Raw genomic sequence first — 14386 nt, forward strand, 5'->3', positions numbered from 1 at the left:
AAATGGTCCTCTGGTACCTACCTAACCAGAACTAAAGCCTAAGTATCTTCTGAGAAGTGCCAGTCAAGAGGGGGCTTTGAAAGCAGAACATCAGCAGCCGTAGTAAAGGCCCTGACTTGTTTACCCCTGACAGGGACTAACTCCCCACCCAGGGTTTCCTCAAAACATAAAAAAGGCAAAATAAAAAAATGAGTGAACCGATGAGGGAACACTCCCTAGTCTAACCAGAGGAACCAAACTAAACACTCGTCAACAAAAAGGGAGACTAAACTGGCAACAGTAAACCAAAGACAGACAGACCCTCCACACAAACTAAACCCCAAAACTAACATAACTGAATAAACATGAGGAAATTCAGAACAAAAGATTAATCCAGATTCAACCAAATGACGAGCCTCCAATTATGTTATGCTCAAACATTTGTCCACACAGCATGTGATTCATTTGATACGCTACTTAGCAGCGCTTGTGAATCTAGCGGCAGAGTGAACACCAGGCCATCATCTGGGTCCAGTCCCAGTTCCGATGCGGGCAACAAATGTCGTACCCCCTCAAACACAAGTTTCCGATGGAAGGGGAAAGGAAATGAGGTGCTCAACAACGGGAGATGGGCAGAGTCGAACCAGTTCCACGTAGTGGAAATCACTTTCACTGTAACCCCCCCCCCCAAAAAAAAACGGGCCCAGCGTCATCTGTTATTATTTTGTACATACTGTATGCGTTATATTTTCTGTGCAGAGATGGAAATATAAGAGACAGTTAATGCAAACACACCCGTTTTGTACTCTTTTATTCCCTCACCCAATGAGAATCAATAAGAGAATCGATAAGGAATCAGATTGATAAGCAAAATCGATAATGGAATTGGAATCATTAAATTCTTATCGATTCCCATCCCTAGTCTTACCAGTATCTGTTAGCCATTAGTAAAAGTCTTTTAAGTGGCATTTTTGTTGGCTAAATTTCCACACAATGATGCCATATGTCAGTGGTGGGCCGTCAGGGCCTACAAGATCTTCTCTGCTGGCCTAAACAAATATCTGAATCACAGACTGATAATTATATTTTGTCCATGAATACTTATTAAATAATTCCAAATGGTCTGTCCGCTCCCTTTCATAGCTTTTCGCCTGGTTGTGCTGCTTCCAGATATGCATTTTCATATTAAAGCATTTAACCAATTACATTTCAGCCATCATTTGTTGCCAGGCAGGGTCAAAGTCAAAGAAATCTGCCTGGAGGCCTTCACAATCAGTTCTGCAGACCCTCTAGCAAAACATAAGTCTTGATGAAACTGTTGCTTCAACCAATCAGATTTTGAGTTGGCGACACCAAGGCCCTCTAGCTGGCGTATGGTAACGTTAGCGTATTCATACCCTTTGATTGGATAGTCAGAGAGCATACTCGCCAAAGCTAGCAAACTGCATCTGTAGCGAGCTGCACAAACAGAAATATAGTTGTGTTGATTTAATAGCTGTTTTGTCAACCCACAATGGCTGAAGGAGGAGAAGAAATGGATTTGGTTGCAGATTTATTGTCGAAGCCATTTTCAAGATGGACTTTTCAAGAAAAGATGGACATCGTTAAGACAGGTCAGACAATTCCAAAGCTAGCAAGCCAGTCAAAACCAGAAAAAGGATTTGTCCATTACTTTCACTCTACTAACTACAACCAATATCCCCGGTACCTGCACAGATAATCTGTACAACAGAGTAGTTGAACTCTTTTTGAGGAAAGAAAGGAGGATGGATTTTGTGTACAAATAATCAGGATTTTTGGTGAGTAAAATGTTGCTATTTTCCTTAATAAGTTAGCAAGGTTATTATTGATGCTTTCTTATGTGTGTCGCAACTGTAGCTGCTGCAGTAGAAAGAGACTTGTGCACCTCGGTTTTGTTTTTTCAGTAAAGGCATTTATTGTGGCTACACGAGTTATCTATCTGTGATGCAATGGCTCTTTATTCTGCATTTCTGCATAATAAGATGGTTTTTATAACCATAAAATAATTATTCAGGGGTGGATTGATTCAGACGGAGCACTACTGAAGGCCTGGGTGTGAAATGCACGGTCCGCCACTGCCATATATACAGAACCTCTGTGGCTGAGGTTTGTCTTTCCATTCTGCTTTGGTACTGATAGGTAGTGTGGTGTAGCTCAGCAGAACATTTGTATTTACAACCTATTTTAAAGCAAAAAAAAAAAAGTGGCACAACTGAGTGGGAATTCTAAGTAACTCTAGCACAATGCCACATCGGGTCTGATGTTCTGTGGTAAACGTCTTGCATCATTTCCTGTTGTATGTTTGTTTCAGCAGTGAATTATGTCTGTAGCTTCTCACTTCTTTTCTACTTCTCTCATGTCTTAGTATCTTAAAACTCGCCAATTACTTTAATTTCAACTAGGTCATGATAACTATGTCACAAACAGTAACCTTTCACTAGCCGCTAGTCACCTAAATCTTTATTTCCTCAGTTGGCTAATCTGCGGTAGCTTAGCTGCTAGCATGGCTTCTACCTCTCCCTTTCGCTGTCCTTTTCTGTCCTGCTCAGTGTGTCAGATGTTGCACTTTTCCCCCACTTCCTTTAGTGACGTTGGTACATCTAATAAATGTCGTGTATTCGGGGCCGTGGAAGCGAGGCTTAATGAATTGGAGGCACAGGTCCGCTCCATGAACAAAACGATAGCAGTTCCCGAGCAGCTGGGAGAACAAGAACAGTTGGTGACACCATAGTCAGTTGAGGAGGTTCTGACATTTCTGTCCTTGGTGGCCAATGAAAAGATTCAATGTGAGCTTGATGGGGCAACATGCAATGAGCAAATTTATCAGCAACTCTCTGAGCACAGCGTCGCTATGACGTTCAGAAACATTAAAGACGGTAGTATCCTGTAATGGAAATGATCTCCAAGAAAAACATCTGGTACCCAAGTTGAGTTGAGTCAAGCCGGTACCATGTCACGGAAACACGGCATAAGAGCAGCCTGAGTCGCCCTAACTATAAGCTTCATCAAATAGGAAAGTTCTCTTTCTACTCTTAAACATAGAGAGGGTGTCTGCCTCCTGGACCGAGGCAGGGAGGTGGTTCCACAACAGAGGGGCTTCATAGCTGAAGGCTCTAGCTCTTGTCCTACTTTAGCAGATTCTGGGAACCACCAGTTCAATTTAGTTCAGTTCAAGTGTTTACTTCAAACTTGCTACACCTACAGTGTAACAATATACAGATGACAACTTGACAGACAGCTAAACACGTGGTTTGAAAAGGGGCTAGAAGAAGCATTGCTTTTGGAATTCCAACCCCTCACACCACACAACCCATCACAAAATACCTCAGTACGACAATACAGAATAAAACAGAACATTACAGAACAAGGCAGTTACAACATCCTCACAAGACAGGAACATAGACACAGTCTGACCCTACACCCACTCCCCCTAATGACACCCACCCTGCTGCGGGCATCAATGTCAATGTCTCTCCTTCTAGTAGTACTTCATTATTTGTTTTTAAACATCCTTTCAAAGTTAGAAAGGTTCGTACAATCTTAATTCTTTTGCTAAACCATTCCAAAGTATTACTCCCCTCACTGAGATGCACATTGATTTTAAGGTAGTTCTTATCTTTGGTTGGTAGAAGTTATTAATACCTTGAAGGTTATATTTACGATGAGCATCTCTGTCTTTAAATGGTTTTTGAATGTTACCTGGAAAACATTTTTTTGATGCCCTGAACATGATCTGTGCTCTTTTATAATCCACCAAATCTATTAACTTTAGGTCTACTGATTTGAGGAAAAAGTGGGTTGGTGTGATCATTATAATGAGCTTCATAAACAATTCCAGTGGCTTTTTTTGAAGGCTAATCAATGGTAATAAATTTGTCCTATAACAATTCCCCCGAATTTCAACACAATGGTTAATATATGACATGACAAATGAATGATACAATATAAGTAAAGCACTTTGATTAAGTACATGACTGGACCTTTTCATCACACCAACACATTTGGCAACCTTTTTTTCATAAATAACTTATGTGAGGTTTTCAAGAAATCCTTTCATCTATTAATATCCCCCAAAACAAATTTTCTTTGACTCTTTCAATAATTGTATTATCTATAATTACTTGTACTGTTACACTACTTTTCTGAGTTTTGTCTTTTTCAGGTTCAATGATATTTTTTTTATATTAAACCATTATTTTTAACATTCATTTCTTGAGTTACTTCCTCCAAAAGTTGCTCAATCTTTTCTCCTGAACAAATAATGTTTCTTTTACTATAAAGCAATTTAGTACAGTGATATTTTTTATTTTATTTAGTTATTTATTTTTGATTATTATTACTGTTATTATTTTTACTGTTATTATGATTTTTGTTTTTTTTGTTTTTTTGTTTTTTACAATTGTTCAGTTCATTTGATTTTGTATTTTTTGTACTTCCACTCAGACTCATCTGTTCTATTCTTAAGAAATTGTCTGTACAAATACTTTTTCTTTTTACATGCGTTCACTAGCCCTTTTGTTATCAATGGTATTTTTATAACGTCCTTCTTTCGGAATCTCTTAAAAGGGCAATTCTTGTCATACAATATGGTGAATATATCTAGAAATGAGTTGAAAGCTGTATTTACATCAGACTCTTGATATATGGATTCCCAATTTTGAATGGCCAAGTCACTCCTGAAAGCTATCATTGATTCTTCTGTTAAAACTCTCCCTTAAGTAATAGAACAATCTTTAGTTGTTTTACAGTCTGCGTTATACAACATAAATAACAGGAGATGATCAGTGGCATCATTAATTAATAAACCAGTGATTATGATAATATGCAAAATATTCACAAATATGTTGTCTATTAATGTTGTACTGTGAAGAAGACCACACAAGACTCTTTAAAGTATCAGTAAATTTGTTAAGAAAGTAAATTAAATAAGCAAGTCAGTTTATCAGTTCTGGAAATAATTGTTGTGACATTGCATAAACTTAGTTAACCATGACTACAGTTATTAAGCACAATTATCTGTATGACAAGCCTGGCACTCCTCTTTCTCACTTATGGGTTGTCTTCCAATATGGCCATGTAAACACAAATCACGTGACCCCTGATGTCATGTGGCAGCAGTCTATACTTGCAATCGAGGCTTAAATAAAGCTGTTTTCATTCATATTAAAATGCGTAGCCTTAATTAATTGGTTGTGGGTGCGGGTCGGGTTGTAAAAACAGCTGCAGTGGTGCAGAGCGGGTCAAATAAGTCCACAAAAGCAGGACCTGCGGGTTGAAAAAACCCTGCCGTGGTACACTCATGTTTTGCCACAGACTCCTCCCTCAGACTGATAAAGGACTATCATCTGCCAGCACCGCAACTGGAACAGATCTCAGTCAGGGCTCCATATAAGGGGCTCCTCTGCTCTAGGGCGGTGCTAGATCACTACTGCTGCAACTGCCACTCCATCACAGACCTTTACTTCTCTCCATAGACCCACCTGTGGACTCTGATGTTTTCTTTCCTGGGTTATGTGTTTTTTTTTTCCCTTGTGACATCAGTACAGTGCATGTGAGTCCATTCATTCACCCCATTCTGACACCAACCCGCGCATCAACTACTGTGAACACAAGGTGCACCTGCTTAACTTCACCTTATTTGCACTGTCGCTTGCCGTAGACTGGTCATGTGACTGTATCGGGGAAAAAAAATAATAGTCAGCTTTGTTGATGCACACTGGGGAAAACCCCCATCTATCCCTGAAGCCGTCAACTACATCCCTCAAAGCAGTGCCTCTTGGGACACTGATGAAACGTGACTTGAGTACATGTACTACAGCAGAGACAGTTTTGTGTGTGATCATGGAGGCAGTGGAGGATGTGAGACTGATCTGTATTCTGTATTAGTAGAGCGCTTTCGTAATGTAACAGCAAGGATCTACTGTCAGAGGTATCCTGAACTGAGTCCATTGCTGCTCAAGGTACAGTTTTAACTGCTGGCAGAGATAGTGGAAGGTATCCCTACCCATCCTGATATTACTATCTATCTATCTATCTATCTATCTATCTATCTATCTATGGGTGATACAATGTCCCTATAATACTCCTATGTACCCTATATGCTTTCTCAGCTCCCCTCCTCTTTATCCTCTGAAACCCCCCCTCACTTTCTCCCCATCTATTCATTCATTCATTCATTCATTCATTCATTCATTCATACCTACCTTTCAGGTGAGAGCTGAAGAGTTGCAAGTGTTGCTAGCATCAGATGTTGTTTGATCATGTTTTTTGTCACAGAAAAGTTCTTCTCTACCATGCCTGTCTTCTTTGTAGTCTCGTCAATCACCTTTTGTGTTCATATGTAATCTGAAAAATTCTATGTACCACCCCCCCCTTTTGTGTGTGGGCTAATTTACCCAGTAAACACAGGAGGCCAGGCAGAGCAGCAGAAATTTTGTTTCAAGTGAAAACTACCCAGAATGCAATGCAGTGGAGGTCTGAGAGCTCTAGAGGAACTACAGTGTGAACAAAAAGCAGACTGAGGCCCTGTTTAAGCTGAAATGAACCAGAAAGAGAACCCAGTCCTTTGTTTGTTTTCTGTTGGTCCACTTTCTGATTCTCTTTTAGAGGACTGAGTTCATTTATTTTAAAAGGGACTAAGTATGAAAACACCCTCAAACTATATAGCATTAGGACTGTTTCTTTGACCAATCAAATTTAAATTTCTCCCCACAGGGCCAGGTAGCTGTCCCTCAGTGTTGTCAGCATTTATCCTTCCTCTGATTGGATGGTAAGAGCAAAACTCATTTGATATAGCTTTAGCAATATTCTTTCTGATTCATGCCAAAAAAGCTAATTTTAAATGAACTACTAATAGAGGTAGATTATTTTGTACGCTCACAATGGCTGACAGAGGAGAGTGGGTCGTCCAATAACCGAAGGGTTGGCGGTTCGAATCCTGCTCTTTCCATGTGCTGTTGTGTCCTTGGGCAAGACACATTACCCTCCTTGCCTCCAGTGCTCTACTCACACTGATGTATGAATGTGTATGAACATTTGGTGGTGGTGGGAGGGGCCGTAGGCACAGATTGGCAGCCATTCTTCCATCAGTCTGCCCCAGGGCAGCTGTGGCTACAAATGTAGTTTACCACCACCAGAGGGAGAATGTGAGAGCGAATGAATAATGGATCCTCTATACGCGCTTTGAGTATGCGTTCATAGAAAAGCACTATGTAAATCTAATCCATTACTATTATTATTGGTCAGAGGAGACTCTCAGCCTTGGCCTCCATGGACACAGTAAAGGACCTACTGATGGAACTGAAAAATACAGATCACCTCTATGACAGAGTCAAAGAAGTTTTCCTGCACAAAGACGGAAAGTCAGATTTTGTTTATAAATAATGAGCATCTCTGGTAAGTAGGCTATGATGTTTTTTACATTTTGTATGTTTTTGTCATGTTATTAGATAAATATTGATTGTGAACTGCTCCAGATGATGTACATGGTACAGTTGTGGTTGTAGTGTAGAGATTTGGAGTTGTCTTAACTGGGTTTCGTGCTTCATTAATAATGGTATTCACCCTCAATATGTAAAATGTCTCTCTCTCTCTCTCTGTAATGACTTGTTATTTTGCATTTTTTGTATAGTATTGAAGGGTTCTATAATTGTGACATCATAGTGGTGGTATTAAAAGGTGCTGTAAGTTGAGTAAGTCCCCACTGAAGGCCCAGGTACCAAATGCATAGCCCGCCACTGTGTGGCACAATAGAAAGAAAAAGGGTTTTCTTTAAGTTTGTGCATTTATAACCACTTTTGTCAGGCTACATTTCCAGTTACTAGTCTTTGGTTTTGGCCTGCACTCATCTGAGACACACTTCATGCAATCAATCAGCTACCTATTTAAAAAAAAAAATGCAGTCAACTCCTGCCTCACACAAACTGCTGAAACAATAGAGAATAATGAGAGTTGAGCGAGGCACTCCCTCACCCCCATCTCCCTCTGCTTTCATGAGTCGCACTTCAACAGAAGTTTAGTGGAAACACGTGTAAAATGTGCTAAAATGGTGAAAGGGTTGAATTAGTTGCCCCATTAGTGGCCCCCATAGGGAGATAGAAGTAGGTCATGTTGCCTTGTCTGATCATTATACACATCACCTTGTAAACAGAAGATGAAAAAGACTACCACCCAAGCATTAGTCATTTCCTAGTTGTGCATTTTCTACCCTACTGTATAACATGTGTTCAGATTAGTCTGACCAGGTTGTTAAATGTGCATTTTGCTGTGTCAGAATTTTATTTCCAGGCCTGCATGTGTGCAATGCTCATTCAGTAGCACCACGATTGTGTTCCTTTACTAGCTCCTGCTGCACACGTGTCAGCACTGAACACTGGTTAAGTTTGGGCTGAATTAATGATCTTTGTAAAATGGGGTTGTATGTATGATCCATAATCAGTATAGGTACAATGACAAATCCTGAAATTATGACAAATAATGTTTACAGTCTGTATTTAGCTACCAATGTAGAAATACTCATATCTGGAGTTCCTTTAATGACCATGTGAGGCTCATTCTAAAAGTGAGTCAGTCCCATAGACCCCTATGTTAAAATGCAAAACTTAGGAGCAGAAATAAATGTTTTTTTTTGTTTTTGTTTGTTTGTTTGGTTTTTTGGCCTCTTTTTTTTCTGCAAAGGGAGCAAATATTTACATAACTCTTTTTAAAACTATATTAAGACTTGAAAGTATACATAATTGATCCACTCTGACTTTTATGTGGGTGAGTACCTGTCTGCCATGTGGACTTTGATTTACAGTTTTCCCACAGGCTGAGTTGGATTTATTTGAACAATAATTCTGTTTTATTTCTTCCTATCACATACAGATCTATAGTAGCTGTATTCAAGGAGCCAAACAGGCAAACCTAGTCACAGTAACATGGTTTACTAGTATAATTTAGCTACATTGGGTAATATTTGTTTTACTTCATGTCCCAAGAAGTATTTTAGACATTTAATGATTAGACTATGAAGGACAGCTGCTGCCCAACCCACATCACACCAAACCTTTGCAGCTCCTCTTGCTGGTGGTTGGCCTACAGGACGGCTGCATAATGTTACTTGCTTAGGCTGCTGCCCCCATGATCGCGACCCAGATAAATGGCGGAAGGAGGATGGATTGATAGCCTGACTTCAGAATTGTATTACACAGTCTGTCAGCTCATCTGCATCTCAGCCAGTTTGTGCTAATTAGTGTGATTATGTTGAAATTTTCTGCAAGTTAGCTTCAGCTTCAAGTCCTCCTCAGGTCCACTAAATTTTCACACTATGGTCACTTCTAGGTCCCAAATACCATGATGGCCTCAGTCTAATGGTCATACTCTACAAACCATTGAATCATGTCACAAAGGCTACATCTGCTTCTTCTATAGTCATTAGTTTAGAGCTGGGTAGCGAAAAGCCTGGGCACCATGTGAATGCAGGCCTCAGAAGAAAACAAAGCTTCCCCGAAGTACCATGGCACATGTTCAATATGTTAAAGGATGATTGGTCAAGGAATACAACATTTAATATGAGAGACATTTTTATGTAAAGTACAGCTGTACCACAAATTTGTCATCAGTGTTATCAGTGACCTGTGTAGAACTATAACACTATTAACAAGTTGATAGTCCAAGGACCCTTGCCCCCTGCAATAGAAAATGGCTTCTTTGACAGCTGTCTGTTATATAGGAAAAATATAATAATTTGTTTTTGTGGTAAACTTCTAAAATTAATTGAAGAGAGAACAACATATATTTAAAAAGACAACACTGTCTGCATCCCAGTTCACATGTTCAGTGCTTTAGTGTTTTGTTCAACATCTTTGTGTTATCTCAGTGTTCCAAGGGTTCTAAATATGTGTATTGTATGGCGTTAGCAATATTTTATTTGTGTCTCATAGGTGAAACATTCCACACAGCTGACCTTTAAAAATCAACAACCTCCAGCATTTCTGCCTGCCTTCAGCCCCCAAACAGAATATTTACTTCAAGGAACAAGGAACATTTCCATGCACAACCAACCCTGGGCCATTTATGTCAAAAAAAAAAAAAAAAAGGGGGGGGGGGGGGGGGGGGGCATTATTCACTTCATAACTGGACAATGCAAATGCAAAACAAGGTCCTTGTCATGAAATATTAAAACAAGTAAAGGCCACAGCAGTAATACATAATCATGCACACTGCAGGAAATGCATGCTATCTGTAAGAAGAAAAAGGCCATCAGAGACTGCCAACAGTGGGTAATGACAGTTGTGAGAGTTTTTATATGGTTAGTTATATAGTTATACAGATAATTTTATATAGTTTAATGTACTATAGATCTAGTTTAGCAGAAACCTAGGATTAGGTCTACCTCTGGGGGAAAATACATGGCATGGATAAATATATGATCAATTACAGATTAGCTTTATAAATGTAGATTCATTCATTAGTCAAAGGTGAAATGATTTTCCTGTGGAAGATTTACTTGTCATTTGTATTTCATCAGTGAGCCAAATGCCGGTTGCTTCAAAACAACACCAGCAAATCCTCATCCTCATCATCATCATCATCATCATCATCATCATCATCATCATCATGTAGTTATTCTGTTGAGAAGGGGCATAAAATTATGTGTGGAGATGAACAGAATACCTGAAGAGCACTTCTCTATAGGCAGCACTGGGGAAGGCCATTCATGGCAGTGTTCAAGCAGATTTCAGTGAACCATTACTAGTATCCAGAGAGCCATGAATAAAAACAAAGCAGATTTATAAGGTATCATGCAATATCTGCAATAGTTTTATTTTTTAAAACTTTTAACCTGTAAAAGAATTAAAATTTGGCCCGCTGTGATATCAGTGTCACAATGTCAATATTGCTGAGATGTTAACAGCGTAATCCCTACCCATTCTGGTGTGTAATACAATGCTTTTGTCATAGACTGTAAAGAAATATGGCCAAATCTTCATATTGCTATGTAAAAATGCAAATGAACCCATACTTTGACATTCAGGAGAGCTGCTTGGTTTCTAATATTCAAACTCCAGTTTGGAGCCCAAGTCTGACAACTTTGGGATTTTCCCCAAGCTTATAATGTATTTTTGACAGCACTTGGTGATTACAGTTGTCAATCATCCATTTTTGTGTCACTAAATGACATTTTCACAAGAATTATGCATTCAGTGATGCATCCATAATCCTTGTATTAATAGCACCTCATTCAGAGAAATCTTCCCATCAAGGTTCCAATCGAGCTGACTTGAAACATCTAACAAAACTTATTTTAAATGTGATGGGATTTGACCCAGTGGGAAGAGCTGCAGATCTAAAGTGAAGCCAATGTATCTAAAAAATAGTACCACTGATGGCCACTAGATGCTGGCTTCAAAATGGCAATAGACATCTAACTTCTAACCTTACTTCTTCAGAGGTTAGGTTTAATAAAATGAATGAAAATGTAAACATTTTTCCTGACAGCTTGATTGTATTCGTGATGAATAAGTTTGCAAGTTACAATAACAAGACATGAAATGATTTATTTACACAAATGTTTCAGCGAGTAAATTAAATTTAGCATTAGTTCATTCATGACCCCTCATGTTCCCTCAGTTTGTCTGGATACAGTCAACATGGCAACGGCTAAAACTTTTCAAAATACCATTCCAAAACCAAATGAGTAATGTTAACGTTGGCCCCAGTATATTTATACAGCCTATGGGGACAATAGTTGAACAGGCTAAGAAACTCCATTATAGAGATGCATGGATGCATCTGTAACTAAAATAGAAAAACGTCAAACTGAACACATAGCAGCTCGATAATATCTGCCTAAAAAGACAGAAATCACCTTTTGGAAATGATAATTTAAGTTTTAAGTTTATTGACTAACATGAAAGGGGCAGGATCAAGATGGGTATGCAGCAGTCTGATGCTCCCATCATCAATACGATCTTCTTTTCCTTTAAGCTGCTCCCTTCAGGGGTGGCCACAGCAAATCATCTTCTTCCATTTAACCCTATCCTCTGCATCCTCTTCTCACACCAACTACTTTCATGTCCTCTTTCGCTACATCCATAAATCTGGTCTTGGGTCTTCCTCTAGACCTCCTGCCTGGCAGTTCCAACCTCAGCAACCTTCTAATATATTCACTATCCCTCTGTACATGTACAAATCATCTCAGTCTGGCCTCTTTGACTTTTTCTCTAAAACATCTAACGTGCTGTTCCTCTGATGTACTCATTCCTGATCCAATCTATCCTGGTCACTCTCAAAGAGAACCTCAGCATCTTAACCTCTGCTACCTCCAGCTCTGCCTCCTGTCTGTTCCTCAGTGCCACTGTCTCTAACTCAATGTTTCCCAACCAGTGTGCTGTAAGAAATCATCAGGTGTGCAGTGGAAGATTATCCAATCTCACCTGATTGGTACTGTAAAGCCTCAGTCACAAAGCTTCTCAGGAATGATGGGTTTGTACAAATCTCCGGTTCATACAGGTTCTGGAGTTCATAGACATTCGTGGAGGGAGCAGTAGGTTCTTACGGCCGTCTTATGAAGTCAGTCAAAATGCAAGAGCACCTGGAGGCCTCTGTGAGAAAATGACATGATTTTGTATCGAACAAACACCATACAGTTTTCACAGTCTTTCCAAGGGTGCCTTGGAACCTTCCTACATCAGACCTACAGCCACTTCATGAATTATTTTGTCGTAAGGTGAATGTACGTCAGCCCTATGTGAAACTCACGGTGCTCTCTAGTCGATGGTAGGAAGATCTTGCGCTATTTCAGAATATTTAGATCGGTATATAAACAGTGGCCGTGTACTAAAAGTCCCGTGTCAAGATCATCACATTCAAGATGGCAATAATGTCCGCAAGACGGAAACTTCTACAGCTACAAGATAAAGAAGAGGAAGATCCAGTGATTGTGGTCGCTGTTTTGGTCCGACAGCAGCAGAAAAAGAGGGACATTCCAAAGCACTTAACATAAAAAAAGCTTAATGTAGTTTAATGCCCCAGAACAGTGATCAATCATCGCCAAAGTTTGTGTGGACATCTGTAGTCATGCCCACTTTCACCTCTGCCAAAAATGTTTCACATAGTTTAATCTGAGAGCACTGTTCATTCATCATTTCTTTCTTTTTCTGAACCACTAATCCTCCAGACAGTCGCAGAGGCATGGGAGCCTATCCCAGCATTAGAGATGTCTGCCATAATTTGGTAATTATTGATGCTCTTTTCAGACATTAAACTACGTTAACCTATTTTTTATTAAGCGTTTTAGAATGATGCATGTTTGATGTGTTTGGGATCATGCACTGTCCATGGTGCTGAAATATACATTACTGTAAAATATGCAGCAAAACTGACCTGTACTGTTAGAAATTAAGTCACAATCAAACATCAAATGAAAAAATTTTAAGTAGAAGATATAAGAATAAAACAAAGATACACAAGAATAATAGAGGGAAGTAAATGTTAAAAACAGTAACCATCTGACACACACATCCATCACCCTGAACCTTGTCCCTGTGAACTGTGAACTGTGCATTGCAGGTTTGATATAGTTTCAAGTTAATTTTTCTGTTAATAAAACACTTTATTCCTTTTAGCACCATGTGTTTGAGTCCAGTCATTCACTCCGTCTTGACAGTTTGTATTCAACTCCCTCGAAAGAACGTCACAAATGCCGCATGAATGTCACACTACTGGCAACAGAAACATCTTATGTCCACCTTAAGAATGCCATGCAAATCTCTATCTGTATGTCCATTTGTGAGAACGCCTTAAGGGACCCCTAATAACAACATAATGTGTTCTTGTGATCTACTTGTGGCCAACACAGGAACATGTGGGTTCTGGAAAGGCCTCCTGATCCACGAACATCGTGCATTTTTCTTATGTTGTTCATAAGGCATTTGTTAGAGATCCACTCCCGGATGGACAGGCTGTAGATGTGACCAGGACTGATGGACATCTATTTGCTGATGTAATTCCAGTCTGTAAGGATGCAGTAGGGTGGAGGTACATGTAGACAGCTGAGGGGGTACATCTAGTCAGATGAGTGTGAGGAGGTCCATCCAGACAGGTGAGGGTAAGGGAGGACACTATTCTCCACCCATTCCAACCTGCTTGCACACACTTCACCTCTTTTCCACTCTGACCGTTGCTCTGGACTGATGACTCTAAGTACCTAAAATCCTCCACCTTCTTTATCTCTGTTTCCTGTAACTTCACTGTTCCACTTTGGTCCCTCTTGTTCACACACATGGATTCTGTGTTGCTCTTCATCCCTCTCCTTTCCAGAGCAAACCTCCATCTCTCTACATTTTCCTCCATCTGCTCCCTGCTCTCGCCACAGATCACCATGTCATCTGCAAATATCATA

General features: G+C 39.6%; 1 long non-coding RNA gene across 1 annotated transcript; it reads left to right on the plus strand.

Moving 5' to 3' along the window:
* Window positions 1–942: 942 nt before the first annotated feature.
* On the plus strand, window positions 943–12898 carry LOC115426434 (uncharacterized). The gene is made up of 3 exons (XR_003936340.1): window positions 943–952; window positions 4914–4916; window positions 12757–12898. It is a non-coding gene; the product is annotated as an uncharacterized LOC115426434 (long non-coding RNA).
* Window positions 12899–14386: the final 1488 nt, after the last annotated feature.

The sequence above is a fragment of the Sphaeramia orbicularis genome, chromosome 9 (assembly GCF_902148855.1).
Source record: "Sphaeramia orbicularis chromosome 9, fSphaOr1.1, whole genome shotgun sequence".
Lineage (NCBI taxonomy): Eukaryota > Metazoa > Chordata > Actinopteri > Kurtiformes > Apogonidae > Sphaeramia > Sphaeramia orbicularis.